This window comes from Bos grunniens, chromosome 13, assembly GCF_055505025.1.
Source record: "Bos grunniens cultivar Pamir isolate PY7600 chromosome 13, Bosgru_T2T1.0, whole genome shotgun sequence".
Classification (NCBI taxonomy): Eukaryota; Metazoa; Chordata; class Mammalia; order Artiodactyla; family Bovidae; genus Bos; species Bos grunniens.
The window spans coordinates 1,446,228-1,459,653 of NC_141177.1; the positions used below are offsets into that span (position 1 = coordinate 1,446,228).

Consider the following 13,426-nt stretch of genomic DNA (forward strand, 5'->3'; position numbering starts at 1 on the left):
TGGGATTTCCCAGGCAAGAACACTGGGATGGGCTGCCATCTTCCTTTGTCAGGGGATCTTCCCGACCCAGGGATGGAGCCCATGTCTCCTGTGTCTCCTGCATTGCAAGAGCACATATATACATATATATATATTTGTATACACACACACACAAAATACATATATATACAGTGATATGGGCATACATAATTAATGAATGTATTCAATTATTCTAAATATTTTTGAAGACTTGGATAATTTTCAAAAGAATTTTTTTTTACAGTACAGTTCTGATTTTAATTACATATATCAACAGTTAACCAAGAAGTTGTTTTTGTTTTAAAGAACACTATTCAATTATTACATTGTTTACAATTATTAATCATTTGTTATTCTAAGACACAATCCCTCTCCTTCCACCTCTGAAACTCTTACTGCAAACTGAATATTGGCCTGACTGCCTGAGTTTTGCTCACATCTAGAGATTCACATCAAAAGAACTTTTTAATACAGCATGGAAACCAAACCAATTTTCACCCCAAACTACTGTTAATGATTTTATCTATTCCAGTCTATGCAATTAGTGCAGTAAAAAAGGAAGATTTATCCTTATCTAATTATCTAAGGTTGGCTCAATATCCCGGCCATATGGCAGTCTTCAGCATGTATAGCATAGAGTATGTTAATTGGCTTGAATTTCACTAGTATGGACCATGTAAGAAGAAAGAAAAATTAGAAGGCTCTTTCAACAAACTAACATAAAAACTAGCTTATGAGGTTGACTGTGTGATTTTAATTGTCATTTTAATTCAAAGAATTAAAAACTAAAATTCAAAGCATTTTTACTCAAGTCCTGTTTTGTTCCTGAAGACTTCCTAAAATACTCCCCTCCTCAGCTATCCACTCTCTACTTGACCGACCACAGAAACGGGACTCTGTCACTTGGCACTCAGTTCTGCAAGGTTTTCACTTTTTTTCACACTTCTTTTTTTCCACCAAATACGGAAATATAACTTGTTAGGAGGAGGGTGACCTCAATCGATTATTTAAGAGAAACAAGTGGCCTTCTGTTTCTTTTAGAGCAGAGGTCATCATTTATTTACTTACTTAGATGTCAACCTTGATTTCAGAAAGTATGAAGGTTCCTGCTAACTGGGACATACTTACAGGATGATTGATCCATATAACAGCAAACCCGCAACTGTGTTTCTAAAGCTTGATGACCCAGGGACTGTAAGGCTTTTGTAACCGCAGCCCACAGTAACGGAGTTTAGAGTGTGACCAAACACTCCGCTGATCTATTTAGTCTATCATCTAGGTGCCATCTAGCTATCTATTCATCTATCAACTTATAAAATGCTGATGTTTTCTCTTCTGCTTTTAATACTAGTGGTGAAGTGCTTAATTTATATAATGACTCACTAATTGGCGAGAACTCTGAAAAAAATCACTCTTTCACCCACTGTCTGCTTTTGGTTAACATCATGAATCCACCACAGCCATCCTTTGGTGACATTTGATTCAGTGATTACTGTGATCAGAAATGAAGGAAATCCAGAGAGCATCAAGTATTCCTGAAAGTCATGGGCTTTCCCTGGCTTCACCTGAGGATCTGAAAGACACACACACACACACACACACACACACACAAACACTTACACACACACACATATATACACTCACACACACACAAACCCTTACACACACACACATATGCATACATATACACACAAAAACCCTTACACACACACACATATACACACTCACACACAAACCCTTACACACACACACACATATGCATATATATACACACTTATACACACACACTGACCACTTACAGAAAGTAACAGGAGTTACAACCTCAAATTCCATCAGGGTTTAGACAAAGAACGTGAATGAATGGAGACAGAGACCTCCCACAACATAGAGCTTCACAGACGATCAGGCATTTACACGGGGAAATGGTGAGCCCCAGTGCAGCCACACTTCTGATCATTTAAGAGAAACCAGAAATCTTGAATTTTTATAGGAAATAATCTGAATTTTTAATGTTGCTACTTTTTCCATTTTCTTTAAGCTGTGGAGGTCAAAATGCCATTTAAGGACCATATCTGGCCGGGAGGCCACCAGTTTGCATTAGGGGACAAAAATGCACTAAAGATCTCTAAATAGACCAGAAATCAGGCCTCTGGTTTGCACTGCATTCATCCGTACATTCAAAGGCATATGCCCTGCAGTGGGAAAGTGTGGCCCAGAAAGTGTGGATAATGAACAAAAACTGACCTCAGAGGCTCTTCCATAGGTCTCTGCGAACCTCCATCCACGAGCTCTTTTATTTCATTCACACACTGCCCCCAACCCAACAGATTTGTTTGGTGCTGTTTCATAAGCAGCTTTACGACGCATTAAAAATGTTGCTGGGGGCCTTCAGTAAAATAATGGGCCAACTCCCCAAGGCAAGTCAGAAGAAAAGGGGAGGGGGGGAGGAAAGGAAAGGAAGTCAAAAGAAAAGCACATGAAAGGAGTGATGGTCTTACATAACCTCGTACGGCAGCGTCTGCCTCACACAAGACGGGGCAAAGATGTTCTGGTTCACCGGCCGCAGACCTGCAAATGCCCACGTGTGAACCGACTCCTTTCTCTCTCTACCCTCTGACTGTGACCGCGGGCACTTTATCTAATGTCCCAGAGGCCCCAGCACTCTTTCCTGATAGACATACACTAACAGAAACCAGCTGACAGACACCCAGAGAAAGAAAAATAAGGAGTTTAAGCCGGACCTCCTTCTGTCCTTAGAGAGGATAAGGATTGGATACAAGAACGCCATGTCCACACAGATGCACTTAGAGCGCTGACGTCCTCAGTAACTGCTTTGCCTAAAAGCCACGCATGCCACTCCAAACCATGAACTATGCACCTGGCTAAGAACCCATCGAAAAACCAAGAGCTCGGAAAGCACTGGGAAATTCAGTCCTTCATACACACGATAAGTGCGTATCGAGGCTGTGGGAAGAAGAAGCGTAGCAGAGGTAATGACCTGGGCTCCAGACTACCCGGCTGGCTTGCCCCGTGCCTGCTTTGAGGCCCGGGACGTGTCCGTAAACCTCCCGAAGCCTGCACTGCCCATCTGAAAAGTGAATATAATGATGGCAACCGTCACCTAAATTGCATTACAAGTATTAGATGTGATACACAGAACACACACAGCATGTCTTCAAATCACGTGGATGGGAGCCCCACGTGGGCAGACTGTTTTCTGACTTACTCACCGCTTTTCCAGGACCCAGCACGGGCCTCGGCCTTTATCTGGTGCCCAATAAATGACTGTAGGGGCCTCCCTGGCAGCTCAGCGGTAAAGGATCCGCCTGCCAAGCGGGAGACTCAGGTTCGATCCCTGGGTCGGGAAGATCTCCTGGAGAAGCGAATGGCAACCCACTCCAGTCTTCTTGCCTGGGAAATCCCGCAGACAGTGGAGCCTGGTGGGTACAGTCCATGGGGTCGCAAAAGAATCAGACACGACTTAGCGACTGAGCACAAGAACAAAGTCACTGTAGAAGAGATGAGGAGACAGCAGGCGGGACTGGGAAAGGAGTTGCTGGGAACGTGACCCAGGCTTCCTCGCCACATGGAATCAACGTGCGAGACACTCAGGCTTCTGAGCAGGGACAGCTCTGTGAACGTCAATACACAACTTTCATTTGCTGGTCAGACCTCTGTATCTCCTACTGAATATTTTAAATCAACTCATTTTTTTTCTCTTAAACAAATATGTTGTAAATGGGATGATCAAATCCATATCATGAACCAGGAGGCTCTGCCATAAATTGGAAGTAGACATGAACAGAAATGCGACGAAACGCTCCGTTTCGGGCCTCTGTCCAAGATTCAAGCTGAGCGCTCGCTCACTTTTCAGTCACGGCCAGCCGCGTCTCAGTCTCTGCGAGCCCATGGGCTGCAGCACGCCAGGCCTCCCTGTCTGCCTCTATCTCCGGGAGTTTGCTCAAACCCACGTCCATCAAGTTGGAGACGCTCTCTAACGATCTCATCCTCTGCCACCCCCTTGTCCTTTTGCCTTCAGTCTTTCCCAGCGTCAGTGCCTTGTCCAATGAGTTGGCTTTTCCCATCAGGTGGCCAAAGTAGTGGAGCTTCAGCTTCAGCATCAGTCCTTCCAATGAATAGTCAGGGTTGATTTCCTTTAGGATGGACTGGCTCGTATTCCCTCTCAGTAACACACAGGTAAATTAGAAACTGTTAGAGGATGCACTGTTTTAAGACATGTGGCATGAACTGTGTTACTTCTCCCTTTACTAATAAAGGGAAGAGTTTAGGTGTTTGTTAATAAGGAAAAAAAAAAAAGACAGCAGGCAACCCACTGAAATGGTTCTCTATAATTTAGTCAAAAAGGTAACTGAAGAGAAAATGACTTCATCCCTGGAAGAGTCACATTCAGTTAACACGATGTCTCTACCACCTAAAGTCACCTCCCACTGCGGGGAGATACACATGCAGTTTGCAGAGCCCTGCTCTGGGGGCGCAGGAGACAGGACCTCCCCGTCCCAGCTCCCTCGCATGCTGTCACCTTGGGCAAGTCTCTGGCCTCTTGAAGCCAGCCTCATGTTTCTAATATGAGTAATAAACTCACCCAAACTTCAGAGGGCAGTGGGAAATCTTGTTTTATATTTAGCAAAGGACCTGACATCAAGTAAACATTTAATTAGGACTGGGTGTTGTTACTTGAGCTCTTTAAAACGTCAAAGCCAACGAGGACGATGTCCTCGGGGAAAACGTCACGAGACAGACACAACCACAGCCTAGAGGGAAACATGGGTGACCGCAGCCCGGGACGCAGGTGCCCGTGGGTGACCGCAGCCCGGGACGCAGGTGCCCGTGGGTGACCGCAGCCCAGGACGCAGGTGCCCGTGGGTGACCGCAGCCCGGGACGCAGGTGCCCAGGAAAGCAGGCGTGCAGCAGGGCAGGCACGCCCGGGGCCGCCTGACAGCACAGCAGTGGAAACCCCTTCTTTGGGAGCAGAGTCATGAACTCAGACAGATGAAGTTTCCCTTTAAGGAGAGAATCCGAGAGTCCACTGTTACTGAGTAAAAACTATTATGATAAGGGGTTTTCCCTGGTGGCTCAGTGGTAAATAATCTGCCTGCCAAGGCAAGACACGTGGGATCAAAAGTCTGATCCCTGATCCAACAAGATGCCACACGCCTCAGAGCAAACAGGCCCACGCGCCACAACCACGGAGCCTGTGCTCCAGAGCCTGGGAGTCACAGCCGCTAAACCCTTGTGTTGCTGAAGCCCCTGTGCTCCAGGGCCCGTGCTCCGCAGCAAGAGGAGCCACCACGATGAGCAGCCTGGCCACCACAACTAGAGAGGAGCCCCTGCTCGCCCAGCTAGAGCAAGTCCGAGCAGCAGGGAAGACCCAGCACGGCCAAAAATAAATCAATTAATTAAAAAAAAAGATGATCCTTAAAAGAAACCCCAAAAACGATGACGGGAAATATCGTGTGTTTTGTTTCTCCAGCTCCAGGAAGCTCCAGGTGTCCGTCCAGAAGTGTCAGCCACACCTTAACAACGGAGCAATCAGGATGAAGACAAAGGCCCCGATCCCAGCGCGCGCTGCTATATGCTGTCCTCTCTCCCGTGGGTTTGTCTTCAGTGTCACCAGAGCTCCTGTGACCAGACCCCTCACACACACACACAAACGTCAGGATCGCTTTTCAGATACACGTCCTAACCCTCCTGTGTGTGGGCTTGAAGGTTGCAGGGGAGAAAATGAACTATCCGAAGCCATGCAACACGGCTAGAATAAGAGAGGGTGGCAGTTTATTACTCGCATCTGTTCCCAAACATTTAACATGTAAACACAGTCAAAGAGGGATGATGACTTTTATCTTCCTTTTTTGCTTTTTTAAGCCAAGACCTCGATCTAAGTCTTTCTGTCAAGGATGCATTTTTCCTCATCCTTCCAAATATAGCAGTTTATAAGGAGCTGGTTGGAAATGAAATGCTAGTCTCAGTTTTTAAACTCAAAGATCATGTTCAGTTGCTCAGTCATGTTCGACTCTTTGTGACCCCATGGACTGCAGCACACGAGGCTTCCCCGTCCTTCAATATCTCCCAGAGTTTGCTCAAACTCATGTCCATTGAGTTGGTGATGCCACCCAGCCAGCTCATCCTCTGTCGTCCCCTTCTCCTCCCGCCTTTAATCTTTCCCAGCATCAGGGTCTTTTCCAATGAGTCGGCTCTTCACATCAGGTGGCCAAAGTATTGGAGCCTCAGCTTCAGCATCAGTCCTTCTGATGAATATTCAGGGTTGATTTCTTTAGGATGGACTGGTCTGATCTTGCAGTCCAAGGGACTCTCAAGCACTCTCAAGAGTCTTCTCCAGCACCACTAATTAGCTTTACCTGATGAGATGAAAAGCGTGTATAGGGAAACTGCTGAACACAGCTTGATGATAACATGTCCAAAACGGATGCATTGTCAGCCTACCCCCACAGACCCCCACTTTGGCAAGCTCTGCAGTTTTAGCTGCTTCTGGGGAGTCATGAACCCCTCTATTTTTCTCCTAACCCACATCCAACCACTGAGTAAGTTTCTTGGGCTTTAACTTCAAAACGCTTAAGCCCACTTTCACTCATTGCTACCAGAGTCCTCACAGCCACACCGCCCCTTCCCCTGAGCATCGCTGTGATGCTCCTCTAACTGGTTTTAGTCAGACAGTGTCTAATTTAAAAAAAACGAAACCAGACCATGTCACCTCGTTGCTTAACACTCCCTGTGTAGCCGAGAACTTATCACTGCTTAGTCACTAAGTCAGGTCTGACTCCTTGGGACCCCATGGGCGGCAGCATGCCAGTCCTCCCTGTCCTTCACCATCTCCTGGAGCTTGCTCAAACTCATGTCCATTGGTCCATTGAGTTGGTGATGCCATCCAACCGTCTCATCCTCTGTCGCCCCCTTCTCCTCCTGCCCTGCTTTCCCAAGTCAAGAATTTCACCTTGTCCAACAAGGGTTCTGATCTTTCCCATGGGCTCCTGGGAGATCAGGGGTTTTGCTTGCCTGGGGTTCCTGACCAGGCAAAGAGTAACAATACGGTTCAGGATGAGCTTTGGGTCACGTGGCATCTGCGTGCCTGGAGCTGGAGATCTCCACCTGTGCAGTCGATGACTAACCCACCGTGCGGGCGATGGAGGCTCAACACTCGGACGCTGCAGGTCAGGGAGCGCCCCGGCTGGCAGCGCTCCGTGTGAACGGCACACTGAGACCAGGAAACATCACCCGCTTCCTCTGCTCCCCATCGCCTGCCCGTCCTCTCCTGGCTGACGTTAGTCTGTGTCGTCTCTGTAATGAGCTATGAGTTTCATAGCTTTCAGTGAATTCTGAGTCATCCCAGCAAATGATTCCACCTTTGTGGTATGGGAACCCCTGAACTTGAAATCGGTGTCGGAAGAGAGACAGGTCTTGGGGACCATTTCTTCAGACTGTGCAGCTCCCAGTGGCTCCCACGTGATTAGGACCAAAAGCCAGACTCTTGCCCGTGGCCCCCGAGCCCCACACGGCCTGGGCCTGCCACGCCTCCGCCTCCGTCACGCGGCGCTTCCCTTCCACCTGTTCCGCTCCAGCCCTGCCGGCCGCCTGGCTCTGCTCTACACACTCCCCCTCCGCACCCCTCCTTGTGCCGGAATCCTCTCCCGTAAGATCCCACGTGGCTCGCTCCCTCACCCCTTTCAGGCCTCCAACTCATACGTCACTGACCGAGCAAAACCAGTCCTCTCGCCCTTTTTAAACCTGGGCCCCCCTCTGGCACTTTCCATCACCTTATTTTCCATATGGGACTCACATGTCCCAACATCTATTTTACTTTTTATTAATGTTTGCTATTGCCTGCATCTCCTCTCCTCTGGAGAGTACATTTCAAAACTGAACATCAGTTTTATTTATTGCTACATCCACGCTGTTTGGAACCACACTAGCTCTTAGGGTGCACTCAGGGAATGTGTGATGAAAGACGGTTCATTTTCACTAGCCCTTTACTAGAATTCTGAGGCTGTGTCACACATAGAGTGCTCACATCCACTAGAGGGCATCACCTACGAGAAAATGGTCTCACCACACCAATGGCCAACGGGTGAAAAATGCCTGTAAAAAGTGCCCAGCATCACTAACCACCAGGGAAATGAAGCCCACAATGAAATACAATCTCATACCTGTGAGAATGGCTACTGTGAAAAGGGCAAGAGATGACAAGTGGTGATAAGGACGCAGAGAAAAGGAAATCCGTGTGCCCTGCCGGTGGGGATTTAAATTGGGGCAGCCACTGTGAAACACGGTATGGTGCTTCTTCAAAAGAACAGAGTTGCCAAAAGATCCAGCAATTCCACTTCTGGCATATTTCCAGAGGACATGAAGTCACCATCTCAAAGAAATGTCAGCACACCTGTGTTCACTGCAGCATTGTTTACCACGGCTGAGACGCGGGAATCACCAGAGAGTCCACTGACGCGTGAGTGGATAAGAAGCAACACAAGGGAATATCACTGAGTTGCAGAAAAGAGAAGAAACTCCTGCCAGTCTTGACAACGCAGATGGACCCTGGGGGCATTATGCTAGGTGAAGCAGGTCAGAGCAAGAGAGACAAATACTGTGTGATCTCACTGACTTGTGGAATCTTAAAAAAAGCCAAACTCACAGACACCACGAATAGAAAGGTGGTTACCAGGGGTTGGGGCGGAGGAAAACAGGAGATGTTGGTCTAAGGGTATAGACTTCCAGCTGGAAGGTAAATTCTGGAGATCTAATGTACAGCTGCGGCCCATCACTGGAAATACTGTATTGTATACCTGGAAGACAGCAGATCTTAAGTGTTCTCACCACAAAAAGGGGTAATTATGTGAGGCTGAAATGGAGCAGGACCGCATGGTCCCTGCCCCCCAACCTCCAGCCATGCCCTCTGCCTGCCTTCTGCCTGTGGGAAACCTTAGTCAAAGAATACCTTTAATCAGAAAAGTGAGAAATGCTGAAACAAAGGAAAACAGTCAAAGGAGACTAAGCGGTAATAATGCAGTCATTAAGCATCGCCAAGGACCTTTAGTTCTTCCTCGAGGGCTGTAGATGACATTCTGTGCCACGTCCTGTGAGCTGTCTTACAGATTCCAAAACCCCAGGTGGAGGAGTTAACTATGTGATGACCAGACTGTTCCCAGGACATGAGGGACCACAGCAGAGAACTGGCCACAAATAAACGGGGACAAACAGACCCTGGGACTGAAGACGAGCTGTGAAACAGTCAAGATGCTGCGGTCAGACCACCGATGACCGACGAGAAGGTGACCGTGCTGCTCGGCATGCCCCGCCCCCCAGCTGTGTCTGTCAAAGCTCTCACCCCTGCTTGTCAGCAGGGGCTGGACAGACATCCACCACCCTCACCAGCCCCCACAGCTGCCGGCATCTGAAATGCAGCAGACTTTCCTTTCCAGCAGCCTGGCCTGTTTGTTGGCAGCCGGACCTTGAGTGCATACTCTTTCAGTAGGTAGGTGAAGACGGTGTTAACGAACCTTATCACGGTGATCCTTCCGCAATACATACATGTATCAAATCATCACCTTGTACATTTTAGACTTAAATGATGTTCTATGTCATTGGTGCCTGAATAAAGCTAGACAAATAAATAAATTAAATACAAATACACCTTACATTTTTTTAAAGATGGCCACAAGACAGGAGGCATTGATGAGTGTCTAATTTCTTTTTCCAAAGATCATAAGAAAGTCATCCTTTCCTTTAGGGATTTCATATGCTAAGACCATAGACGTTCAGAGGCAAAGGGGACTTGGTTAAGCGTCTTACGATGGCCCTGACTGTGTTCACACCTGAACACCTAGCACAGCGCCTGGCAGAGAACAGACGTGCAATCGTGAACGATCTACTAAAGATGAGGATTGAAGAGGTCACTTCCTGGAGTACAAAGGGGACTCTCCCTTCTGGTTTCACACATGCCTCCACGCAAGGAATGCTTATAATGCTTGTCACTTTTATAATTACAGTTACTTTTTAGATCAATGCTAATGAAGAATGAACAGCCATATAAGTACAACTGTAGCTTCTGTTTGCTTTCAAAAGAAGAATTTCGCTTCTTCTGAGCAAGACCGTGTGGGATCAAGCATATTTATATACTTCGCAATGGCCTATGTGGCTCCCCGATGGCTCAGTGGTGAAGAATCCACCTGCCAACGCACGAGAGGCGGGTCTGATCCCTGCATCAGGAAGATCCCCTGGGGAAGAAAAGGGCAACACTCCAGTATTCTTGCCCGGGAAATCCCACTCCAGTACTCTCGCCTGGGAAATCCCACTCCAGTACTCTCACCTGGGAAATCCCACTCCAGTATTCTTGCCTGGGAAATCCCACTCCAGTATTCTTGCCTGGGAAATCCCACTCCAGTACTCTCGCCTGGGAAATCCCACTCCAGTACTCTTGCCTGGGAAATCCCACTCCAGTATTCTTGCCTGGGAAATCCCACTCCAGTATTCTTGCCCGGGAAATCCCATGGACAGAGGATCCTGGAGGGCTACAGTCCACGAGGTCACGAAGAGCTGGACATGACTTAGCAACTAAACAACAACCATGACCTATGTGGGAAAAGAATAAACAGGTGGATATATGCGGATATATAAAGGCTCCCTTTGTGTAACCTGAAACTAACATAACATTGTAAATCAACCATACTCCAAAAAAAAAAAAATTAACAGTTCTCTAATCAACATAGTAGGAAACACGGAATACATTTGCTCATTTGCTTTCAATCCTTTAGTAAGAATGAATATACGCTCTATAAAATACTTAGAAGTAAGAGATTACTAAGTAGCTTGTAATCAAGAAGACAAATAGAGAATACCCAAAGATTTATGTTAGAATAACGGTCCTTTTTTTACCTTAAACTCATAAATTAGAGGAAGATAAAATTTTCTTCTTCAATGAAATGTTAAACAGTCTCTTAAAACAGACTGTTTTACCAATTAGTATTGTTTTTAAAGTGATATACAGAAGACACAGATGACTTCTTTTCCAAGACTGTTCAGATGCCTTTACATCCAAAAAAGTCTTTTTCACCAATTTCTGCACTCCATTTAAGAAAAAGGATGGGTCTATGCAATGTCAGTTTTAACATGTTCTTGGCATACTTCAAAGTTTCTCTTAAAACGATGTCAAAAGCACAAGAGAGACATTCCTCGGCTGGTAGAGAGAGGCGCCCAGGGGTGGTACTCATCCCCGGTGTCCCGCCACACGTCACCTGATCCCCTCCCATCCTTGCAGTCGCTGAACCCAGGGCGTCCATTTAAATCAGTCAGGAGGTGGGGCGGGGCCTGGCGCTGACGGTGGGACCTGGGCAGCCAGCTGTGAAATTCACAGGGCAACTGACTGGGTACCTGGCACCATGCTTCAGAAAGTAACGTTTACAGAACAGTTCTGCGGGGACGCTGCAGTTACAACTCCATGTCAACTGGATCTTCCCGTAAAAAATCAGAGACCCTGCCAGTCTGATCTGCTTCACTGTTTCAGGGCTTCCAAGTGGAAAGAAACAAATAGAAGACTAGAAAATACTCAAAAATAAAATAAGCAACGTGTCCCTTCCCCTGCCTCCCACCCTCCCCATAAGCTAACTGTTCTTTATCTCTGGGGGTAATGAGTAGCAATTAATTGTGCAATTGCACTTTATTATAGACTACAGATTATTTATCAACTCCGGATTTCTTAAAAAAAAACAGAAACCCACAGAGGAATGGTTAGATTTGCCTACACTGGGAAAGAGAGGGATAAACACAATCTAGAAGACTCTTAACAACCTTTGGTCATGATACTGCAGCACAGGAGAGATGAATGATCCTGACTGTAAGTGCTGTACTCAGAACCAAAAGGACAAACAGGAGGTTTCGGAGTTAAACTAAGATAATTATGCACGAGTGCTGGTTGTGTAGTATGCCTTCTCTTCCTTCGCTCTGTAGAGGTCATTAAGAACTAGGCTGTGAAAGTGTTAGTCACTCAGTCACGTCTGATTCTTCGCAACCCCACAGACTGCAGCCCGCCAGGCTCCCCATCCATGGGATTTTCCAGGCAAGAACACTGTCGTACCCATTCCCTTCTCCAGGAGATCTTCCCAACCCACAGATTGAACCCAGGCCTTCTGCACTGCAGGCAGATTCTCTGCTGTCTGAGCCACGGGGGAAGTCCAAGAACCAGGCTAGAGGGCACATACGTAACTCATGACTGATTCATGTTGTTATAGCAGAAACCAACTCAACATCGTAAAGCGATTATCCTCTGATTACAAATGAATTTTACATAATTATTTAAGAGAAAGAACTAGGCTAACCTAGTAGAGCTGTCACACTTAGCCTTCTTAGGAATCTTAGGGCTGGGGAGTAAGAAGACCTGCGTGTATTTCTGAATCCACCTTTCACTCACTGCTCTGGTGTGCCTTTGGATCAGTTGCACCGATGCCCAAGCTTCCTCTTAGGATGCGAATAATAATATCCCCTGGTTTATATGACCAGCAAATGACTTAAATGAGATAGTGCGTATAAAATGTTTCATATAACAACTTTCTTACAGCAGTTAAGTGAAAGTGTTGGTGGCTCAGTTGTGTCCGACTCTGTGACCCCATGGACTGTAGCCTGCCAGGCTCCTCTGTCTATGGAAATCTCCAGGCAATACTGGAGTGGGTTGCCATGCCCTTCTCCAGGGGATCTTCCCGAGCCAGGGACAGAACCCAGGTATCCCGCACTGCAGGCAGACTGTTTACCATCTGAGCCACAGGGAAGCCCCTTCCTTACAGTACGGGCTCAGTAAATATCACTAGTCGTTCAATGGCTGACATGCCTGCTACAGTATGGACCTGACAATTCTTTGTTGCTGGGGTTGTTCTCTACAGGTTACGCTGTGACAACTAAAAATGCCTCCAGACACCACCAAGTGTCCTTTGGGGGCAAAATCACCCCCCTGTATCTCAGCACCGTGATGAGTGATATTGCTAATTATAGTCAAATAGCTGCCTTTCATTAATTGCTTTGAGCAGTAATTAAATACTCTGTTGGACACACTTTGTTAAGATTTTTTTTTAAACTTCACAGGTCTTCCGAAAGCGTCAGTACCTCCTTCCAGCTTCTCGAGAACCGCACCATTCCATCTGTACTCTGAGTGCTTCCACAAAGTCCTCAAAGCAGCTCCTGACACGGAGTCAACACCTGTAAGAATCTACTTCGCTTCTTTTCACTGACGGTGTGAGATCTCAAGGCTCCTGGAGGACCCACGTGGAGTCAGGGTGACGCCATCTAGAAGGAGCAGGACTGTGAGATACAACCCAGGATCCTCATCTGGCCTCTGAGTCAGCCCAAGCCTGAAGCCAGCCGTGCCACCTGCACTGGCTCTGAGGGTCCGTG

At 47.0% G+C, this 13,426-nt stretch overlaps 1 protein-coding gene across 4 annotated transcripts in view; it reads right to left on the bottom strand.

Annotated features, from left to right (window-relative positions):
- DOK5 (docking protein 5) overlaps positions 1-13,426 on the bottom strand; it is a 151,263-nt gene that overhangs the window by 39,412 nt on the left and 98,425 nt on the right. The window lies entirely within an intron of this gene.